This window comes from Pongo abelii, chromosome 13, assembly GCF_028885655.2.
Source record: "Pongo abelii isolate AG06213 chromosome 13, NHGRI_mPonAbe1-v2.0_pri, whole genome shotgun sequence".
NCBI classification, from domain to species: domain Eukaryota; kingdom Metazoa; phylum Chordata; class Mammalia; order Primates; family Hominidae; genus Pongo; species Pongo abelii.
In genome coordinates this window covers 29,410,370-29,433,028 of record NC_071998.2, presented here as the reverse complement: position 1 = coordinate 29,433,028, position 22,659 = coordinate 29,410,370, and positions in this window count along the sequence as shown.

Genomic DNA, 22,659 nt, shown 5'->3' with positions numbered 1-22,659 from the left:
TTGTTTCTCTCTCATGACAGACTTTATTTTCTTCATTTTAATGTAACTATTTATATAAATATTGTATATCTCTCACTAAAATGTAAGTTCCTGGAAGTCAGGCCTCCGAGTTCTCATCTTGTAATACCAAGTAACAAGGGAAGGCTTTTAAGGCAAATAACAATCTCAAGCGTTTTAGCCTAAGTTAAGCTTCTTCTTCCTCACAAGCTGTCTTCTCATTACACAGAATGGAGTCAGGAATGTCTCCATCAGGACTGCTCAGGGGTGTACAAACTGCAGCTTGTGGCCAAATCCAACCTAGTACCTGTTTTTATAAATAAAGGTTTATTGAAACACAGCCACATTCATTCATTTAGTACTATCTATAGGCTAGCTGGGATACAATAACAGAGCTCCATAGTTGCTACAAAGTCCTATGGTCCTCAAATCCAAATACTCACCACCTGACCCTTTAGAGAAAATCTTTGCCATTTTTCAGGTAGCTTATGCTATCAGAGTCAATTCTTTCCTTTTGCGCCTTCCATCTCAGGTATCAATTACACTATAATGACATTAGAATCTCATGAAATAACAAACATTTTTCACATTGTATTTCAAAGATGCTTACCACTTGTGGAATAAAAACCCAGGATCCCTTTGTGACTATTTCTCTCAGTTAAAATAGTGGGTCTGAGAAGATGTTTTGATATGTCTGCTACCGTGACAACATAAATAGGGACCATCTTTTAAAGTTGATTGCCATCTGAGGCCCCTGGATTTCAGGATTTCAAGACTTACAATGGGCACATCCAAAACAGCTACTATAATACTTTTAATGTCAGAAAAGTCACTGTGAAAAAAATAAATAAATAAAAGATGTTTACCTGCTGGTGAGTGAGCTCTTTAAATGATTTTACTGGAGAATAAAGGGTGAGGAAAGTAATATAGATATAATACCAGTATTCCTGTGACCTATCAATACAAGCTATTTTATACTTTTTAACTATGTCAAGTGGATCATTTAAGGATAATACAGAGTGAGGGAAATTCTCATTTTGTTTGAAGGAATTTGTTTGTCTTGATACAATCAATTGACCTTAACTTTCCTAGATGTGGAAAATGAGGTAAAATTTGTTACTCTTAAACAAGATATATTGTTCAGCAAGACTAGAATGAAAGGATACCAAAACACTTACTCTTTACTGATGCGTCCACAACTAGCTATTGTCAACATTTCCAATATCATCCTTACAGTGAAAACCACTATGACAAGTACTGTGCATGTAATTACGTAAAATTGAGTCATAAAACGAGTTAGCGGAATAGGAGGATTATATAAATGTTCAAACATTTTTATCAAATTGTACAATTAACTAGTTTGTTCTGACAAGTGTTCTTACAAAAAACAAAATATTAATTGGCATATTTCATATAAACATATTTACATTTCATTTATTAGGAGCCCCTTATTTGTTCCAATGAATAATTAGAATACATTTACAGGAAATCAATTGAAACATTCAGTAAAGTCTTTAAAATATCCGAAGGAAATGTGGGAAATACCTGTTTTGGTATTCTGAGATTGCAAGGAACTGTCTTATAAAGCAATGCTTCTCAGAAGAGGACTAAGTACACAATGATCCATTGGTGACCAGAAAGAAAAACACTAAACTTTGATTTAAAAAGCAACTCAATTATTAAACCTTAGTAATGTTGAAAGATTGATTGATACTGACACCTTCATTCAGTCCTAAAAGTCACTGATCAAAAGAAGTCATCATGAAGAAAAAAGGGAATTGTACAATGTGGAGGTTTTGACAGTGGCATTCTCATTCATATATTGGTTTTATCATATTGGAATATACAGGAGTTTATATTTTTTCCTACTCACGGAAGCTAGAATGTATTTCACAAATGCCAAAAATAGAACTCTAACTAACTTGAGCAAAATAGTAGACATCATTTGCTTACTAATGAAGAAATTTAAGCCTGAAACCGCCTTGACTCCAAAGTATGCCAAAGAACTTTCACTCTGTTTCTACATTTTCAGGTCCAGCTTGTCAGTTGCTCTTATTCTCTCATGCTATAGACAAGAATTTCTTCACATGATCAGAAAGATGACCACCGGCCAGCCTGCCTTTCACCTTACAGCTAACCAATTCTAAAGAAAAAGAGACCAAAAATTCCCCATCTTTCATGTGTCAAATCTGATTGAAATACCCGTACTAATCCTAGTGGTCATGGGTCAATTCCTTATAGCAATCACTATGGGTGGGTAGAGGGGTGGAACAACGTGATGGGCCAACTTATGTATCAAGTAACCACATCAGAACCACAGAGTAGGAGAAGAACCATTCCCCAAAGAAAGTGGAGTTCCAGAAACAACAAACAACTGGTGCGGCCTAGAAATCTTAGAAGATATGAAAATAAAATATCCCAGTTGCATTACAGCATGCATATTAAGAAATCATAATGTAAAACAAATTAATGGTTTGCATATGTTTCCAATTTATGATCTAATCTGGACACTCATCAAATTAGAAATATTGCAGTGGGGATTTCCATATACCAACTGCTGAAGTAATATTGTTTTCACAGATTACACTTTTTAATTACATTCTGTAGAAAGATAAAAAAAAAACTTAGCACTATCTTTCTTATATTCTCATTCTATGGATTGATTGGGGATATTCTAACACTTTCCCTAAAATTATTTTTAAGATACTTTATTTTAGAACACACTGACATGGTAAGGCTCTTCATAATAATGAATCTTTTATTAAAAATAAATTCCTTTTCTGAAATGGATGTGATTTTTCAAAAAAAAGAATGAAGAGTTTGAACTTAAGATTGAATGCATTCTACACAATCTCTACAGTCTCTTCCAATTCTTAACAATTCTCTAAAACTGTTTTCTAAAATATTTCATTACATAAACCCCCCGGAAGGCCTTCTTTGCATGCATTCATACAGGTTATTATGTGCATAAATAGCAGAAGGTTCTGCTTTTTAAAACAGAAAAACTGAGAACTAGGTTTGTTGAAGTTTAATAGCTCTTTTTGGTCCATGCAAATTTTCAATATCTTGGTGAGCTGCTTCTTAGATTAAAAGATCTAGTATTATTGTAGGGTAGGTCTTTTTTAAAATGAAACATCATTTGTTCTACATTCCTTAAGCTAAAACAAACCGTATCATTTTAGCTAGAGAGAAGCATGCTTCACATGTAACTTTTCCTTCAAACCATGGATGTAGTTCAGATTTCGTTTATATTATTCCTTGCTTTTTACAAGTGTAAAAAGCTATGAAAACTTAGTTGGTTACTTAGCATATTCATTTTATAATTTGTGTTATTTAATTGAGTTCATTTGTACATTCCTGTCTTTTAAAAAGTGGGAGATATATATTTCGCTCTTCACTTTGGTTTTTGGGTGGATTTTGATAAAACATTTGGAGCAGAAAAATGTTCTTGAAATAGTTACATAGCTTCAAGGCTACTTCAAAATTCAATATAATCAGATATGTCCATATACCTAAAACATTATTTTTACTTTTGTGAAATCTAGAACATGTGCATCAGCCATCTAAAGACAATATTTGAAAATCCAATATGGATTAATTAGCTAAAGAGTTTTTTTTTATAAAACTATAAAAATATTTGAGGAAAGTAAAACAATGCTTATTCTAGAATCTTTGGTTGGGTATTTCCTTTCTAGCAAGGATGCAAAATATATAATTATAAAATATCGAAACAGTTCATAATAATATGGTGGGTGAAAACACACTTCAAACAATGTTGTAACATATGTGATAGCTGGAGAAAATTTTCAGCTCAACAGTAAGTCAAATCATATATAAACAGTTCATATGAATCAATAATAAAAAGCAAACTTCCCCAAGACTTCTAGCTGAAAAAAGTATATAGGTAAGCAATTCATGAAAGCAAAAATACAAATGACCAATAAACATTAGAAAATTTATTGAATCTTCTTTTAAATCATAAAAAAATAACAAAATGCAACGCTATCTTCACATAAGATTAAATAATAAAATATAGATATATACAATGCAGAGATGAGATAATGTCTTATTTCATTTTGAGATAAGATAATGAACAATCTCATACATTGATTACAGGAATGTAACTTAGAAAAGTCTTTGAAGCTGCACCCACCAACTCGTCATCTAGCATTAGGTATATCTCCCAATGCTATCCCTCCCCCCTCCCCCGTGCACATGTACCATACAGCCTAAAGTATAATAATAATAATAGTAATAATAATAAAAAATAAAAAATAAAATAAAAAAAAAGAAAAGTCTTTGAAGCACAATTTTGTCTGTCAAAATGTCAGTTGCACATTCTTTCAACCAATTATTTTTCATAGATATTTATCTTAAAATTTTTGCACATACGAGTGTTTCTTATGGCATACCTTAAATTAGCGAACACAAAACCCTAGGAAAATTCTAAAAGTTCTACAATATGAAAATGACTAAATAAAGCAAAATATGTCTGCATAAAATATGTGGTACCTATGAGAAGATTGCTTTATATCCATCTACTTGACATTGAAAGACATATTATCATGTATTGTTAAATGAAAATAGCAAAATGCAGAATAACATATTATTTTTATAATGCCCTTTAAATAGATCTGGAAGGACACATACCAAACTGTTAATAGTGGTTACTCCATTGGAAGGTAGAGACAGAGGCAGAGAAAAAAACTTCTATTTATATGACATGATTCTCCAATAGTTTGAATTTTTTAAAAACAAACCTGTTCTACTTTTGAAATAAAAGACTATTTCTAAAGTATTTAAAATCAAAATACATTTATTGCTAATTATTTTTACCTACACTTTTAAAATATGAATAGACAAGAGTAAATGAAGGCAGGAAAATTGTTTCTATCAGATTAGTGATACCAGTGCAAGAGCAAGTTTTTCTGTGTTTTGAAAACTGAAAAGCAATTTATTTCACTTACTCCAATTATCATGGGCACATATTTCTATGGTCTGAATGTGTCTATAAAAATTCCTATGTTGAAATGTAATCCCCAATGTACTAATATTAGGAGGTGGCGGTGTTTGGGAGGTGATGAAGTCACGAGGATAGGGCCCTGAAAGGAATTAATTACCTTATGAAAGGGCTAGAAAAAACTAGGTATGCCCTTCTGCCCCTCTGTTCCTTCCACTACCTGTGAACACAGCATTCAAGGCTTCATCTTGAAAGCAGAGACCAGGATTTCAACAGACACTGAAACTGCCAGTTCCTTGATCTTAAGACTTCCCATCCTCCAGAACTGTGAGAAATTAATTTCTATCATTTATAAATAAACCTGTCTCAGATATTTTGGTAAAACAGAACAAAAAAGCTAAGTCACATATAGAATGGTAGAAAATGGGCAGAAGGTGTAACACTCTTTGGGTGAACTCTAAAATGGGTTAGTCAAGTGATCACTTTCTCCACATCTTTAGTAACTTTTAACCTTTTTTGTATGGCAGATCTCTAACATTTTATTTTTTCCTTTGAAATCTAAATTGTATTCTAATAATAAAAAACAATATTAAGAAAAACATGCCATATCTTTAATTACCAAAAGTCAGATGCAGTAAATATTTGGGGGAAAATGTGCCAACAAAATTACTTTAGGCAGCTGCTATTATGACTACTGCAGAGCTTCCTGACATAAATGTAGTAAACTCACACACCATCAGATGTGATCAAAGGTGTTTTCGAAGAAAGGTTCTATTCCTTTTGTCTTCAAATACATTACCAGATGAAGGTCAAAATATCCTTAAAGGGGAAAATACTTTTTCCAGCTTTATTGAGGTATAATTGACAAATTGTATACAATTAACAAAATGTATATATTTAGGATATATGATGTGATGTTTTGATATATGTATACCCTGTGAAATCATTACCATAATCAAGCTAATTAACATCCATCATCTCACAATGTTAACGTGTGTGTGTGTGTGTGTGTGTGATGTGAGAGCATTAAATGTGAGAGAGAGAGCATGTAGTCTCTCAGCATATTTCAAGCATACAATATAGTATTAGTAACTACAGGCACCATACTGCACATCAGATCTCCAGAACTTACTCATCCTGCCTAACTGAAACTTCTTTACCTTTTGAGAAATATCTCTCTAATTTTCACACCCAATCCCCATCCCATGGCAAATACCATTCTACTCCCTGCTTCTACAAACTCAACTTTTTTAGATTTCATATATAAGTAGAATCAAGCGGTTTGTTCTTTCAGTGCCTGGATTCCTTCATTTAGCATAATGTCTTCCTGAGTCATTCATGTTGTTACATACAACAGGATTTCTTTCTTCATAAATAATATTTCATTGCATGTGTGTGTGTGTCTGTGTCTGCATATGAATGTCACATTTTCTTTTTTATTTATTTTTATTTATGTATTTTTTTTATTTTTTTTTATTTTTTGAGACGGAGTCTCGCTTTGTCGCCCAGGCTGGAGTGCAGTGGCGCGATCTCAGCTCACTGCAAGCTCCGCCTCCAAGTTTCACACCATTCTCCTGCCCCAGCCTCCTGAGTAGCTGGGACTACAGGTGCCCGCCACCATGCCCGGCTAATTTTTTGTATTTTTAGTAGAGACAGGGTTCTTCGGCCTCCCAAAGTGCTGGGATTACAGGTGTGAGCCACCACGCCCGGCCTTCTTTTTTATTTTTAAGGCAGTGTCTCTAACGCTTGTGAAAAAGTGCAGTGGGGCAATCATAGCTCACTGTAGCTTCCACCTCCCAGGTTTGAGCCATCCTTCTGCCTGTGCCTTCAGAGTAGATGAGACTACAGGCTTGTGTCACCACGTCCAGCTAATTTTTTTGTTTTTTAGTAGAGATGAGTTCTTGCTATATTGTGTAGGCTGGTCTCCAATCCCTGAGCTCAAGTGATCGTCCCACCTCAGCATCCCAAAATGCTGGGAATATAGGCATGAGCCAGTGGCCCACATTTTCTTTATCCATTCATCTGCTGACAAACATTAAGGTTGATTCTATATCTGGACAATCAACACCAACACATGAAATCAGCTGCGAGGGGGGCTATGTCCTGGAAAGCCACAGGGGTAGAGCTGCCCAAGGCTGTGGGAGTGAGACATGGAGTCAAAGGTGTTCATTTCAGAGCTTTATGATTTGACCATCTCTCTGGATGTCAGTCTTGCATGGGGCTTGTAGACCCTTTGTTTTAGCCAGCTTCTACCATTTGGAATGGGTGTATTTATGCAATGCCTTTATTCCCATTGTATCTAGCAAATATCTGACTTGCTTTTGATTTTACAGGCTCGTAGGTAGAAGGCACTTGCTTTGTCTCAGAGGAGACTTTGGACTTGGACTTTTGGGTTAATGATCGAATAAGTTAAGACTTTAGGAGACTGTTGAGAAAGCATGATTTGTTTTGAAATGTGAAAGGGACATAGGATTTTGGGGGAGCCCGGGGGTGAAATGATATGGTTAGGCTTTGTATCCCCATGCAAATCTCATTTTGAATTTGAATTCCCATAATCCCCACCTGTCAAGGGAGACACCAGGTGCAGATAATGGAATCATGGGGTGGTTTCCCCTATGCTGTTCTCATGACAGTGAGTGACTTCTCATGAGATTTGATGATTTGATAAGTGTTTGGTAGTTCCTCCTGTGTTCATTCTCCTTCCTGTCATCTTGTGAATAAGGTATCTTGCTTCTCCTTCACTTTCTGCTATGATGGTAAGTTTCCTGAGACTCTGCAGCCACGGTGAACTGTGAGTCAATTAAACTTCTTTTCTTTATAAATTACACAGTCTTGGGCAATGCTTTATAGCAGTTTGAAAATGGACTAATACAGATACTTTTGTGGGGAAGCATTCTTGTGATAAATATATATCATATATAATGTATATTTATGTATTAGTATACATAAATACATATCACAAGTGACTATACATATGTATTATCTAAATGTATCTACACAAATAGTAGAATATGTGTATATACGTGTGTGTGTGTGTGTGTGTGTATATAGCTACAGATAGGTACATATTCTATATATATATATTTACCTATATATACCTATATGATATATATATATATATATTTACCTACTATGCACACACACACACATATATTTACCTACCTACATGTAGACATATTGATATGTATAAATGTCAGAAGATTGTATTTTAATATAAATATATCATCTCTGCCATACTAGAATGTGTAAAGTTTAACCCATCTTTGGTGGGATAGGGAGGTTACAAAAAGGACTACTGGTGGGAAGGTAGTGGGAATATACTCACACAAGGGGGTAAGGCATAAAGTAGTATAAGAACTAACTTCATAATACTTCCAAAGACTGATTCTGTTTGTCAGTCAGAATAGGATGTAAAAGACTATTCCAAAGAGTTAAATTATTTGTTAATATCAGAGATCAGCCACAGACAAGAAGTTTATGGATGAGTGCAGCAGTGGTCCATTGGATATGTTAAATGCTTGTGGATATCCACAATTTGAATTGATATTCAAAATGAATGGACACTCAACTTTGAATTCCATATCGTTTTTCATATCGAAAATATTATTTTAACTATTTAAACATTTTAAAATTATTCTCAGCTCATGGGCCATTCTAAAAGAGGCAAAGAGCTATAATTTGACTTATGCAGTATGGTTTACTGATGCCTGGACTAGATCATTTATAATAAATGAAAATGCCTCTCTTGATCATTATTTCAAATTTGGTCAAAGAAACTGCATGATATCTTAAGTCTATATGTCTTTGGTGGTTACTATATTCTTTAAAAAGTATCAGAAGACATTTGCCTTTTGAATGGACACAAGTACAAGAGCATCAATAATGAAATCATTTTTTATTACAGAATATAGATATTAAAGCCAGACCTATGTGTTTCCTAGCTGAATAAAAATAGTGTGCTATGTATATATAAATCAATAGGCTTTTCATTAGTGAAAATAATGAAAAATAACAAAGCTAAATCATTATGAATTTCTTAAATGTATAAAGTCCATTTCAAAAGAATTTTCTAATAAAGAACATAAACAAAATGTAGGTAAGTTTCTTTCACATTAATCTAGCATCCCTCTTCTCAATATTTGCCTCAGAGGATGTCATAGGTAAATAAAAATCATATGAATATCCATGAAATAAGATGATAGTGTGAGAGATAACTTCTAAAACTAACTGTATAGGCTTTAAAGAGGCAGCTAGATTTCATTTGGAAGGCAGGCAGAGAAATATATCGGTGAAATTTAGGTCATAACTTTCAATGTTAATTAATTTTCACTTGAAGCCTATTAGGCTAGTGGAAATTAGGATATAATAGAAATATGCAGGATGTATTAAGGTCTTCTTGGCCAATGGGAATGACATGCTTCTCATATTATAACCTTAGCCTAGTTAATTTATTGGGTACAAGTTTTAATGTTACAGTCAGAGTTTTAACTCCTCAGGTGTCAACCCTACCTTCAGCTGCAAGAATAGTACACACAAAAGAAATAGGTTAATTTGTTTACTGTGCTAGAGGATGCAGAGGCTTCTATTAGCCTCCAACCTTATAGGCTTCTCACACAGTTCGTTTAATATTGAATAAATATAACTTTAAGTTATAGTCATCAAAACTATATATTTCATCTTCTTTGTATGGAAAATAAAAAATTAAGGGAGGACATTTTAAATTTTCTGTACCCTATATGGGAGAACTAATTTGCTCGCTCATGAAGACAAAAAGAAAACTTAATGTCACTTCTGCCATACTGGAATGTGTATGTTGAGAAGGAATCAGGGATGCTCATCCCTAGAATATCTTGGTCATTGATTTGTCCATTTCTTAGAGGACCCATGGATAATTCAATGATATGTACACTCTAAATATTCACTTAGTATACTCAAGGTAATTTAAATGCTGCATTTCACATTTATGAGAAAACAGGATATAAACGCCTATGCAAGTCCAATAAACAGATCTCGGATTTAACCTCAAAGAATGCTCAGTATAGCAGAAAAAGGGCTGCAATATAAGCTCCATGAGGGCAGTGATGCTGCCTTAATGAATATTTTATCCTCAGTGGCCTGCACATTCCCTGACACAAAGTAGACACACAATAAATATTTTCAGAATAAATGTGAAATCATTGAATCCATAATATACAAAATTATTATAAATAATTAACAAAATACTATATAACAATAGCAAGACAAAGGTAAAGTACATTAACAGATGATTTATAAAATACATACGAATGGCAAATAAATAAAAAGTAGAAATAAACCAATATATGCCATTGCATTTTGTCCACTGGATTGGTATTTTTATAGCATTGACAATTTCCCAGTGTTGGTGAGGTAATTAAAAAGCTATCATTCTTGGGACAGTTTGGGGGCATGTAAATTTTTAAAACCATTCTGTACAGCATTTTAATCAATGGATCAAGATGAAAATAGAAATCTATTATGCCATTAAACAGCATTGATGGATCTTGTAAATAGGAGGGTAAAAAAAGCAGGCAGAAAAGAATATATACCGTATGACTCCATGTAAATTTAAAAAACTGGAGAAACTAAGCTATTCTAAGTTGTCAGGAGTCAAAATAGTAATTATATTCAGGGAGGAAAGATTATTGATTGGGAGGCAGAGTGAGTGAGGCTAGTAATGTTTCATTGATCTGGATGTGATTATTAATACATGGTATGTTCAATTTGTGAAAGATCATCAAGCTGTACATTAATGATTTTTGTACTTTTCCAGGTATATGTTATACCGTAATGAAAAGTTTATTTTTAAAATGCTTATAAATATTTTTGTTCAGCTGGTCAAAATACAGTGTGAACAAAATTATAGTCATATAGTTACCAAAATATACTGTTTCTAGTAAGTCAACAACAAGCAAAGGAAAGATTTTATACTTGTATATGCATGCATACACATACACACATGTGAAATATTTTCTGAATAGATTCCCACTTAATGTCAGTCCCTTTGGCTTTGAGCTATAGCTGACCCACATCAGCTGTTATCAAACAGATTGAAGTGATGTGTCTCAAGGTGACAAAAGATGGTTGAGGTCATCCTTTTACAAAGGCCCTTAAGTAATCAGCCACCAGAACTGCCATAATGCATTACTAAAATTGCAAGGCATCTCTGCAAGTTTGAGCCATGGGTATGAGGGCACACAGAAATGAAGTCTCCTTGGTCATAAACATCCTTTGCACATACAGAAATGTATTTCCCTGCCCTGATTATTGCCCTTTAATGAAAACAGACAGAACTGGAAACAAATGCACTGTTTTTAGCTGTGTGGACACTGTGCAGTCATTTGGACGGGGCAGTCCAACAGTCGGTTGTTTAGGCCAGAAACAAAGAATGAAATTAAGAATCGATCTCTACTTACACGAAAGATTTTTTCCAATGTAGTGCGATGTTTGGAGTTTTGTTAACTGTATGGGTTCTGAACTTATGTTTTAAAGTTTCCCCTTTCAAAAGCAGATCCAAAAGACTCTTTCATCACAACTATAAACAGAAACTAGGCCAGTACTGGCATACATATATGTTTGGTTTTTTTTTCTAAAATTGTCACAATTTTCCACTTAAGAGGTATTTTCCTTTCTTTATTTTATGGCCACAAAGTGTTTATGAACCTCTTATTTTCTGTTTTAGTAGTAAATTAGCCCTGGCATGAATATGAAGTAAAAAATAAGTCCTATTAATTATGAAAGATGGAGTTATAGGATTTAGCTAATAACATATTAAAACCATCTTTTCACACCTTTCCTAAAGACACAAATAAGACGAATTAGTTTCATGATTATAGCATTAAAAGACTATTTACCTGTCTTTCTACTTTTCTCCTCTTTCCGGCTAGTTTAATCTAAAGACTATTTCTTTCTTTTTTTTTTTTTTTGAGACAGAGTCTCGCTCTGTCACCCAGGCTGGAGTGCAGTGGCGTGATCTCGGATCACTTCAACCTCCACCTCCTGGGTTCACGCATTCTCCTGCCTCAGACTCCCCAGTAGCTGGGACTAGAGGTGCCCACCACCACTCCCGGCTAATTTTTTGTATTTTTAGTAGAGATGGGGTTTCACCATGTTAGCCAGAATGGTCTCAATCTCCTGACCTTGTGATCCGCCCTCGTCGGCCTCCCAAAGTGCTGGGATTACAGGCATGAGCCACCGAGCCCAGACAATGACATTTCTAATTTATTATTCCTGAAGTCATTTATAACCCAGAGACTACTTACATATGTTCTCACCAGTGAAATTACTCCCTTTATTTTCACATTGAAAGGACAAATTCATCCCTGTTTTCATCTTTACTTTTTTTTTAATTTTCATAATTACAACCTTATGTAAAACTTTGATTAGAATAAAAAATGTAATTTTAATAGGACACCTGTATTTCATATTAACTAAGGCTGGGCAAGACTAAAATTCTACTTGTGTCGTTCCCTTTTACACACTTTCAATTGCTTTTCGGATAATGTTCTTTACTAGTGAAAAAAGAAATATGGTATAAATATACTCATTTATGAAGATTTCTCTAGTGATGATGTGAAGATATCACTGAAGTTGAAGCTTTTCCCAGATAAAATAGGATGGCCATTGAGTTAATGAAGTTTTAAGAGCTGAGAACCTTCAACTAGGAACTGGATATTAGTAGCAACACAGGAGCTCAAGAGCTCAGGTTTCGATTATGAGATAAAACTGGTCTAAAATTCTAGAGCAACCATTTGAGTAACCTTGGGCAAATTAGTGATATCCAAATTGACAAGGCTAAAACAGAACTCTTGCTCCCCCCAACCCCAACCTGGTCTTCCTTTATTCTTCCCCATGTCAATTAGAGGGGGCATCACCACATACTCAGTGATCACGCCAAAAATCTAAGCTATTTTTTATTTTTTTTCTCTTTTACTCACTACACATTCAATCATTAGCATCTCCGAGTGTGTTTCTCTCTCTCTCTTTTTCTTTCTACCATTGCTATCCACACACAAACCACCATCATATAATGCTTGAATCATTTCAAGAACTTCCTAATTTTCCTCCATACAATTCATTCAACAAACAGCATCCAGAGTGTTATTTTTTAATATAAATTGTCATTTACTCCCCTGCTTATAACTCTCTAGTGATTCTTCATCATAAATTAAATATTTAAATCCCTCCACCGGGCTCACAATGACCTGTATGATCTTGCCCTACTTATATATTCAGTTTCTTTCTATAACATTCTCCTTCTTACCCATTATGATCTAGCTACTTTAGTTCTATCTGTAATGTTCATCCTTTTTGTCCTTCAGGCTTCATCTTAAATGTTACCTTGATCTTGCCAGTCTAAAGGAGACACCAAGTTACTAAAATATATAACCTTATATTATTGCTTTTTGCTTTATTTACTTCTATACTTTCTGTATCTGGCACATAAAATGTGTTCCTTAAATATTTGTTGAATGAATGAATGAACTTAAAAGAAAAAAAAATTTTGTTACTGTAATGTAGATAATTCTACCTACCTGTCAGGCTTGGACTAGAAGGTAAATGAGGCAAGATAAGTTGAGTGTTTAGCACAGTACCTGGGGCAAAATAAGACTTCGTAAATGATAGCCACTTGTGTTTTTGTTAAAACAGGGACTACAATAAGGTCTTACAAAGGACTTCTTATTGAGTAATAACATCTCTCCTAAGTGTAAGATACAAAGGACTTTTTTCCAGTGGAAATTATTAAAATATACGGGTTTTATATGGGCTAGTGAATGAATTATTGAATGAATGATGTTCAGCATTTTAAGCTAACCTGAATCATACTATTGCTGATGTATGTAACACACCTTTATTCCTTATTTCTTTACCATCCTGAGATTCTAAAGACTACCATATTTAACTTTCCTATGTATCAGAAGAAACCTGAAAATTATAAACTAGAAGGATTTGGCAAAACAAAGAAGCAGCTTGGGATTTAAAGAGATCTAGGAATATGTTATTTCTACCACTTGCTGATTAGCTTCAGATAACCACCTATATATGCTGAGCCTCAATTTTCTTATGCCACTTCTTTACAGATTTATTGGAAACAATGAATAAGATACTGAATGTAATTAATTTAGCACAATGATTTAGCAGGTGACTGATGTTCAATTAATAGTACATTTTCTCCAAGTGTGTCACTGAGAAATAGATCTAAAAGAAGCTCAGGAATTCTGTTCTTGTGTTAATATGTGAGCTTAAGCTGATTTCAATGTTGTTTAGGCTTTTTTGTATTTCTTTACCCTGTTCTTGGAGGTGCCAGTGTGGCCATGCTGCCTACTAGGTTTTCTTCTCATATACTCAGTTTCACTGGTGCTATTTGCAACTACACTATTTTTGTAAGTGGTAGTAATTTCTTTGAAACAGAAAGCCAAAATTAATAAGTAGTGACAGCTTATGGGGTGAAGTAATCATTTTTAAAAAGGTCTTGGCAGTTGGTTTCTTGAATAAGAAATGCACTTGTTTCCATAAATCGGCAACAAAAACTGAAACACAGAATGCTGCCCAGAATCTTGAGAAATTTGTACTTGAATTATTGTTATGGTCAATTAAACTCACTCTAAAAACTTTAATATGTTTCTGCTTCAGAAACTTGTCCATGTACAGCCATATAACCACACTATTTACAATGCCCAAAGAGCAAATTGTTTGATTCAGCTGCAGCAATGGTCTTTCCACAGAGAAAGTTTGCAGAGTTTTCAACAGCTGTAAGTGCTGCATTCTCCTAACTGAGGTAAATACTCTGCGTGTTTTCTTCCCAGGTGATTCAAGCTGCAAGACAGATGACTAGGACTCAAATACTGGAAAAGAGAGGTAAGTAAACTGTGTTATTTGTCTAAGTTTTAGCCAAAGTGTGTTCATCAGAAGCGGAGTTAAAATAAGAGTTTGAACAATAGTTTTAAAAAGTATTCAGTTTTCCCAGCTACCACTGTTCAGCATGTGATTTCATTATACTCTTTGCCCCATTCAATTTGAAACATTTTTATACTTCAGATCATTTGTAACAGATCATCACTCAGATCTAATACATAAGCCACAGGAATTTATATTGACAATAATGTGTGCAACAATACTTAGTTCCTAAAGAGGACCTAAGGGAGCAATCACAGTTTGTAATATACATCAATGACCTTTCAAGGCTGGGACCTAAGTTTGCTAGATGGGCTATTATTGGACAGAGAAAACCAAGACAGAAGTGATCATATATATGACCAGTTCTAGGCAATTCTTAGTTAAAAATATAAGAGGATGGGACTGGAGGCCTTTATCCTCAGCAAACTGACAGAGGAACAGAAAACCAAATACCACATGTTCTCTGTTATAAGTGGGAGCTAAATGATGAGAACACATAGATACACAAAGGAGAACAACATACGCTAGGACCTTTCGGAGGGTGGAGGGTGGGAAGAGGGAGAGAATCAGGAAAAACAACTAACGGTTACTAGGCCTAATACCTAGGTGATGAAATAATCTGTACAACAAACCCCCATGACACAAGTTTACCTGTGTAACAAACCCGCACTTGTACCTCTGAACTTAAAATCAGAGTTAAAAAAACCAGTGGAATGTAAATTGCAAGAAATGTCTACAAATTTATTTGGATATATGTATCAAAAACTTTGAAAGAGTTCAAACATTACAACTGTTTAGTACTTCCATTATTAGGAGTTTATTCTAAAGAAAGCTGCAGAAAATACGACAATGCTCAAAACAAATATCCTACATAAAAACAATTTTAAACTATATAATATAAAAATGTATATATGTACATAGATAGGAATAACAATACATAATGTGTTATGTATTGTTTATATGGTATATATATAGTTTATATATACCACTAAACTATAAAATTATGAGTGGTTGAATTATCTTAGTCAAATTTTGAGGTATAATTAACATAAAGTAAGTCATGTTTTCAATGAATTTGACATATAGAGTCATACCATAAGAAGATACAGGTCATTTCTGTCTTTCCAAAAGGTTTTCTCCTACCCCTTTGCAACAACTCCATAGAACTTTTTCTCCAAGTGTGTCACCGAGAAATAGTCCTGAAAGCAGCATACCCCAACTGGCACAAGAGAACCACTGATCTGCTTCCTGTCACCACAGGTTAGTTTTACATTTTCTAGAAATGTATATAAATAGAATATACTCATACATATGGATTATTTTATTCCAAATGTTCCTGAGATATATAAATGTCATTGGTTTTTTGGTATGGTTTCTTTTAACTCAGCATGTTTCTGAGATTTATCAGTGTTTTTGCACATATTAATAAAGGCATACTATGAAGATACTGTGTATTCTGTTCCAGACCACCTCAATAAAGCAAATATTGCAATAAAGTGAGTAACAGGAATTTTTTTGTTTCCCAGTGCATATGAAAGTTATGTTTACACTATAATATTGTATATACATTAAGTGTGTCACAGCATTATGTCTAAAAATGTATATATCTTTAATAAAAATACTTTATGGCTAAAAAATGCTAATCATCACCTGACACTGAGACACAAAACAAGCATGAGCACACACTGCTGAAAAAATGGTGCCAAGACTTGCTCCATGCAAGCGTTACCACAAACCTAGTTATTCCATTACTAGGAATTTATTCTTTTTTAATTTTTAATTTTTGTCAGTACTTACTAGGTGCATATATGTATGGGGTACATGAGGTACTTTGATACAGGCATGCAATGCATAATAATCATAGCAAATGAGGTATCCATCCTCTCAACTGTGTTACAAACAACCCAGTTATATTATTTTAGTTATTTTAAAATCTACAATTAAACTATTATTGACTATAGTTATCCAGTTGTGCTATCAGATACTAGGTCTTATTCATTCTTTCAAACTATTTTTTGTACCTATTAACCATCCCAACTTCCTCCTAATCCCCCAATACCCTCCCCAGCCTCTGGTAACCATCCTTCTAATCTCTATGTCCATTTACTTGTTTTTATTTTTTATTTTAATTTTAATTAATATTAAAATTGTTTGTTTTATTTTTTAGTTCCCAAAAATAAGTGAGAACTTACAATGTTTGTCTTTCTGTGTCTGGCTTATTTCACTTAACATAATGATCTCCAGTTCCGTGTGTGTTGTTGCAAAGGACTGGATCTCATTATTTATTTGTAACTGAATAGCGTTCCATTGTGCATGTGTACCACATTTTCTTTATCCATTCATCTGTTGATGGACATTTAGGTTGCTTCCAAATCTTAGCTATTGTAAACAGTGCTGCAACAAACACAGGAGTGCAGACATCTCTTAGATATACAGATTTCCTTTCTTTTGGGATTGCTGGATCATATGGTAGCTCTATTTTTTTTTTTAAGTTTTTTGAGGAAGCTCCAAACTATTCTCCATAGGGGTTGTACTAATTTACATTTCCACCACCAGTATACAAATGTTTCCTTTTCTCCACATCCTCATCAGCATTTATTATTGCCTGTCATTTGTATATAAGCCATTTTAACTGGGGTGAGATGATATCTCATTGCAGTTTTGATTTGTATTTCTCTGATGATAGACGGTGTCAAGCACCTTATTATAGGTCTGCTTGCCATTTGTATGTCTTATTTTGAGAAATGTCTATTCAAATATTTTGCCCATTTTTAAATTAGATTATTAGATTTTTTTCCTACAGAGTTGTTTCTGCTCCTTGTATATTCTGGTTATTAATCCCTTTTCAGATGGGTAGTTTGCAAATATTTTATCCCACTCTGTGGGCTGTCTCTTCACTTTGTTAATTGATTCCTTTTTTCTGAAGAAGCTTTTTAACTTGATGTGATCCCATTTGTTCATTTTTGCTTTTGTTGTTTGTGCTTGTGGGGTATTACTGAAGAAATTTTTGCCCAGACCAATGTCCTGGAGAGTTTCCCTAAAGTTTTCATGTAATACTTCCATGATTTGAGAACTAAAATATAAGGTTTTAATCCATTTTGATTTGATTTTTGTATATGGAGAGAGATAAGGTTCTAATTTCATTCTTCTGCATATGGATATCCAGTTTTCCAATCATCATTTATTGAAGAGACTGTCTTTTCCCCAGTGTATGTTCTTGCCACCTTTGTCAAATACGAGTTCACTTTAGGTGTGTGAATTTTTTTTCCTGGGGGTTCCCTATTCTGTTCTATTGGTCTATGTGTCTGTTTCTATGTCAGTACCATGCTGTTTTGGTTAGTATAGCTCTGTAGTGTAATTTAAAGTTAGGTATTGTAATTCCTCCTGTTTTGTTCTTTTTGCTTAGGATAGCTTTGGCTATTCTGGGTCTTTTGTGCTTCCATATAAATTTCAGGTTCTTTTTTTTCTATTTCTTTGAAGAATGTCATTGGTATTTTGATAGGAATTGCATTGAATGTATAGATTGCTTTGGGAAATATGGACATTTTAACAACATTCATTCTTCCAATCTGTGAACGTGGAATATCATTCCATTTTTTGTATCCTCTTCAATTTCTTTCGTCAGTGTTTTATAGTTTTCATTGTAAAAATCTTTCACTTCTTTGATTAATTTCTGGGTCTTTAATTTTACATACCGGGATTACTTATTAAATTTCTTTTTCACATTGTTCATTGTTGGCAAATAGAAATGCTACTGCTTTGTATGTTGATTTTGTATCTTGCAACTTTCCTGAATTTGTTTTCCAGTTCTAATATTTTTTGTTAGAGTCTTTAGATTTTTCTAAATATAAGCTCATATTATCTACAAACAAGGATAATTTGACTTCTCCCTTTCCAATTTGAATGTCCTTTATTTCTTTCTCTTGCCTGATTGATCTAGCTAGGAATTCTAGTATTATGTTGAAAAACAGTAGTGAAATGGGTATCCTTGTTGAATTTCTGATCTTAGAGGAAAAGCTTTTAGTTTTTACCCATTCAGTATGATACTAGCTGTGCATCTGTCATGTACAGCTTTTTTTTTATATTGGGGTGTGTTTTTTCTATATCTAGGTTTGGGCAGATTTTATCAAGAAGAAATGTTGAATTTTATCAAATGAGTGTTCAGCATTAATCGATCATATGTTTTTTGTCATTCATTCTGTTTATATGATATTCCATATTGATTGATTTGCATATGTTAAAACATCCTTGCATACCTTGAGTAAATCCCGCTTGGTCATGGTAAATGATCTTTTTAAAAGTATTGTTGAATTTGGTTTGCTTAGAATTTTATTGAGGATTTTTTCATTGATATTCATCAGAGATATTAGCCTGTAGTTTTCTTTTTTTTAAGGTGTCTTTTTCTCTTTTTGGTATCAGGGTAGTATTGGCCTTGTAGAATGAGTTTTAGAAGTATTCTCTCCACCTCTACTTTTTTTTGAAATAGTTTGAGTAGGATTGGTATTAGTCTAGAAATGTCATCTGGGAGCTAGGGCCTAGAATGGGGTCCTTATGGCTTGTCTGGTGCCCTTACTCTACTGTGGCTGAGCTGATATCCAATGTAAGACAAAGCATTCTTTACTCTTCACTCTCCTCTCCTCAAGCAGAAGGAAGGAGTTACTTTTGTTGCTGCCAGCTGCATTGCCTGGGGCTAAGGGAGAGGTTGAATAAGCACTCCTTTATCCACCCCAGCTGGTGTCTCCCCAGATCACATGCCATCCTAGTCCCCTGGCTCGAAGAAGACCAGCCCAGCACTAGAACTTGCCTAGGAATTTCAGACCTTGTGTCCTAGACTTCCTTTCAAGGGTATCTAGGACCCCAGAGCCCTTTAGCCTGTGGTGGTGAGGCTTGCCAAAGCTCAAGTTCTGACCACTGAGATGGGTTATTCCCTCTTGGTTAGGGCTGGTCCAAATGCTCCTTCTGTGGATGAGTGCCAGCCAAACCCAGCATAGCTTTACTTTCTGTGTGACAGGATAGCACTGAGTTCAATGCCAAGTCCCTAAGTCACTGTGTTCTCCCTCTCCCACGTGCACAGATTCTCTCTCCAAGCCATGTGGCCACTGCCAGGAGATGGGGGAGAGGTGGCATAGGCAGTTCAAGACTGTCTTTCCTACACTCTTCAATGTCTCTTTCAGTGATGTGACATTAAACCAGTTACTATGATCGCTCACCTGATTTTTGGTTGATATGATGGTACTTTTTTGTGTGTAGATAGTTCTTAAATTTTGGTGTTCCTGCAGGGGGAGTTATTGGTGGAGGCTTCTGTTTGGCCATCTTGCTCCACATCTCTATGAGTATGTTCTCTAAATGAAATTTAATTTACGTAAAAAAGTAATATTTGTAAAGCACAGTAAAATGAGGTATGCCCATTTTTTCCTTTTTATTGTTAAGTAGTATTTCATTACGGTTATACTAAAATTTGTTCATTTATTTATTCCTGAACATTTGGGTTGTTTCCAATTTTTGAAAATTATAAAGAAAGATATTAATGTAGCTATTCTAGTCTCTCTTAGCCACTGTTTGCATCATATAGCTTTCTCTAACATTTAGCTTTTGAACTTTGTGTTTTTTCATCTGAAAGATATAATTTAATCTTAAAAAATATATATCTACACAAGTATTTGTGAAGCTATACACTTTGAGTTTTCTTGGGTAAATACTGAATAGGAAAATTATTTACAAGTGTGTATGTTTGACTTTACTAAAATAAAATAAAATAAAATAAAAAACTGCAAATTGTCTTCAAAGTGGTGGCAACATTTGAGAATTCCACTTGTTTCACAAATGCCAAAATTTGTATTCTCATTCTTTTAAATTGTAACCATTTTAGTTGTTGCACAGTTTTATCTCACTGTCTTTAACTCTCATTGCCCTGATGACTAATATGTTGAGTACCTTTTCATGTGCTTGTTAGCCATTATCACTTTTTGTATGAAATGAATATCCAAATATTTTACACATTTTCTTAAATTGGGCTATTTGTCTTCATATTGTTGAGTTGTAAATGTCCTTTATATATTCTGGAGATAAGTATTGTAATTTTTTCCAATTTGGGGTTTGCATTTTCATTTCATTAATAAAGTATTCTTTAAGGAAAAAATGTTTAATTTTAATAAAGTCCAATGTGTCAATATGTTTCCTTCATGATTTGTGCTTTGAAAACTGTCTAAAATATCTTTGTTTTATTTATACTCCACACTCATAAAAATTATATATACTCCACACTCATAAAAATTTTTCTCTTATATCCACTTTAATTTTTGTTAGTAGTACAAATTAAAGTTTGAGGTTCATTCTTTTATACAGATATCTAGTTTAAGCATCATTTGTTCAAAAATTTTCCTTGTTAATGAAATATTTTGGCACTTTTGTCAATAATCAATGACCATTTCTGTATGGGTGTCATGCCAATACCACACTATCTTTTCAACATTTTTTCTCTCTCTGTTCTCCAATTTAGAGAGAATTGGAGATTCTTTGGCAGATGGTATTTTGTGGCATTTAATCAGCTTCACTGATTGTTTTTTTCTACATTGTTTTCTCTCATCTATATCCCACCTAGTAAATGTTTTTTCAGCTCTAAAAATCCTATTTTGTGTGTGTGTGTGTGTGTGTGTGTCTTCCATTATCTCTTCATTATTTTCATGTTTTGAAAAAAATATTGAGCATGTTTATAGTAGCCATTTTACAGCCCTTGTTTGCTAATCTAATAATCTCTGTCATTTCCAAATCTTTTTTTATTAGCTGATGCATTTCTCCTGGGCTACATCACATTTTCCTGCTTTTTTATTTCTAGTAATGTTTTAATGTTTTTTTTTTTTTGAGTTTGTGTATTTTTTTAAGTACTGAACTTTGTTCTGGTAGGGAATTGATAAATTTTGGATAAATTTTATCTTTTCAAGGCTGATGTAGGTGTACCCCTTACTCTAGGGATTGTTTAGCTCTTCCACAAAGGTAAAACATTTCTGTACTTTCTACAAGATGTTCCAGGTATTTATGAAGGTCTCTCTATTCTGATCGGACAGAGATCTAATACATTTTAATGTTGGGCAAACTCAGTGATTATGTACCTTACAGCTCTCCAATAGACCTCCAATAGACAAATAATATTGTACAGAATTCTCCATACATAAGTATAGTTTATTTTCTGGCAACAAAGTCCAGGGACCCCTATGTAGATTTTGGGAGTTCTTTCCTTACTTACCATCTGCTCTGTAAATTCTACCTGACTTACCTTCCTATGCTTCAATATCTTTTTTCTCAGCTGATCTCCTAATGGTCCCCTATTCTGCACTAAAATATGGAAAATGCCTCCAGACAGAAAGCCAAGATCACTATAGGTCTCATCTTATTTCCATTCTCTTCTAAATCGCCATCTTGTGTTGCTTATTGTCTAATGTCAGAAATCAAATGTGTCATATATTTTGACAAGTTTTCTGACGTTTAAGGTAGGGAAAACAAGTCCAGTTTCAGTTATACAAACTGAGAGTTCTTAATTACATTTTATATAAGTCTCTTTTTTCAAAATTGTCTATAATATGCATAAAAATAATTTTGTAATTAAAAATATGCACATAATAATCCATTGGTCATTCTGCATCTTTTCCCAAAGTAAAGATGATAGTACAAGCGAATGAGATAAAATACCATGCATTTTATTTCTGCTGTTGTTATTAGGCATTATAAATTTTGACCCTGGAGAGCTACATTTTAAATTTTTATATAACTATGGCAGAAAGAAAAAAGTT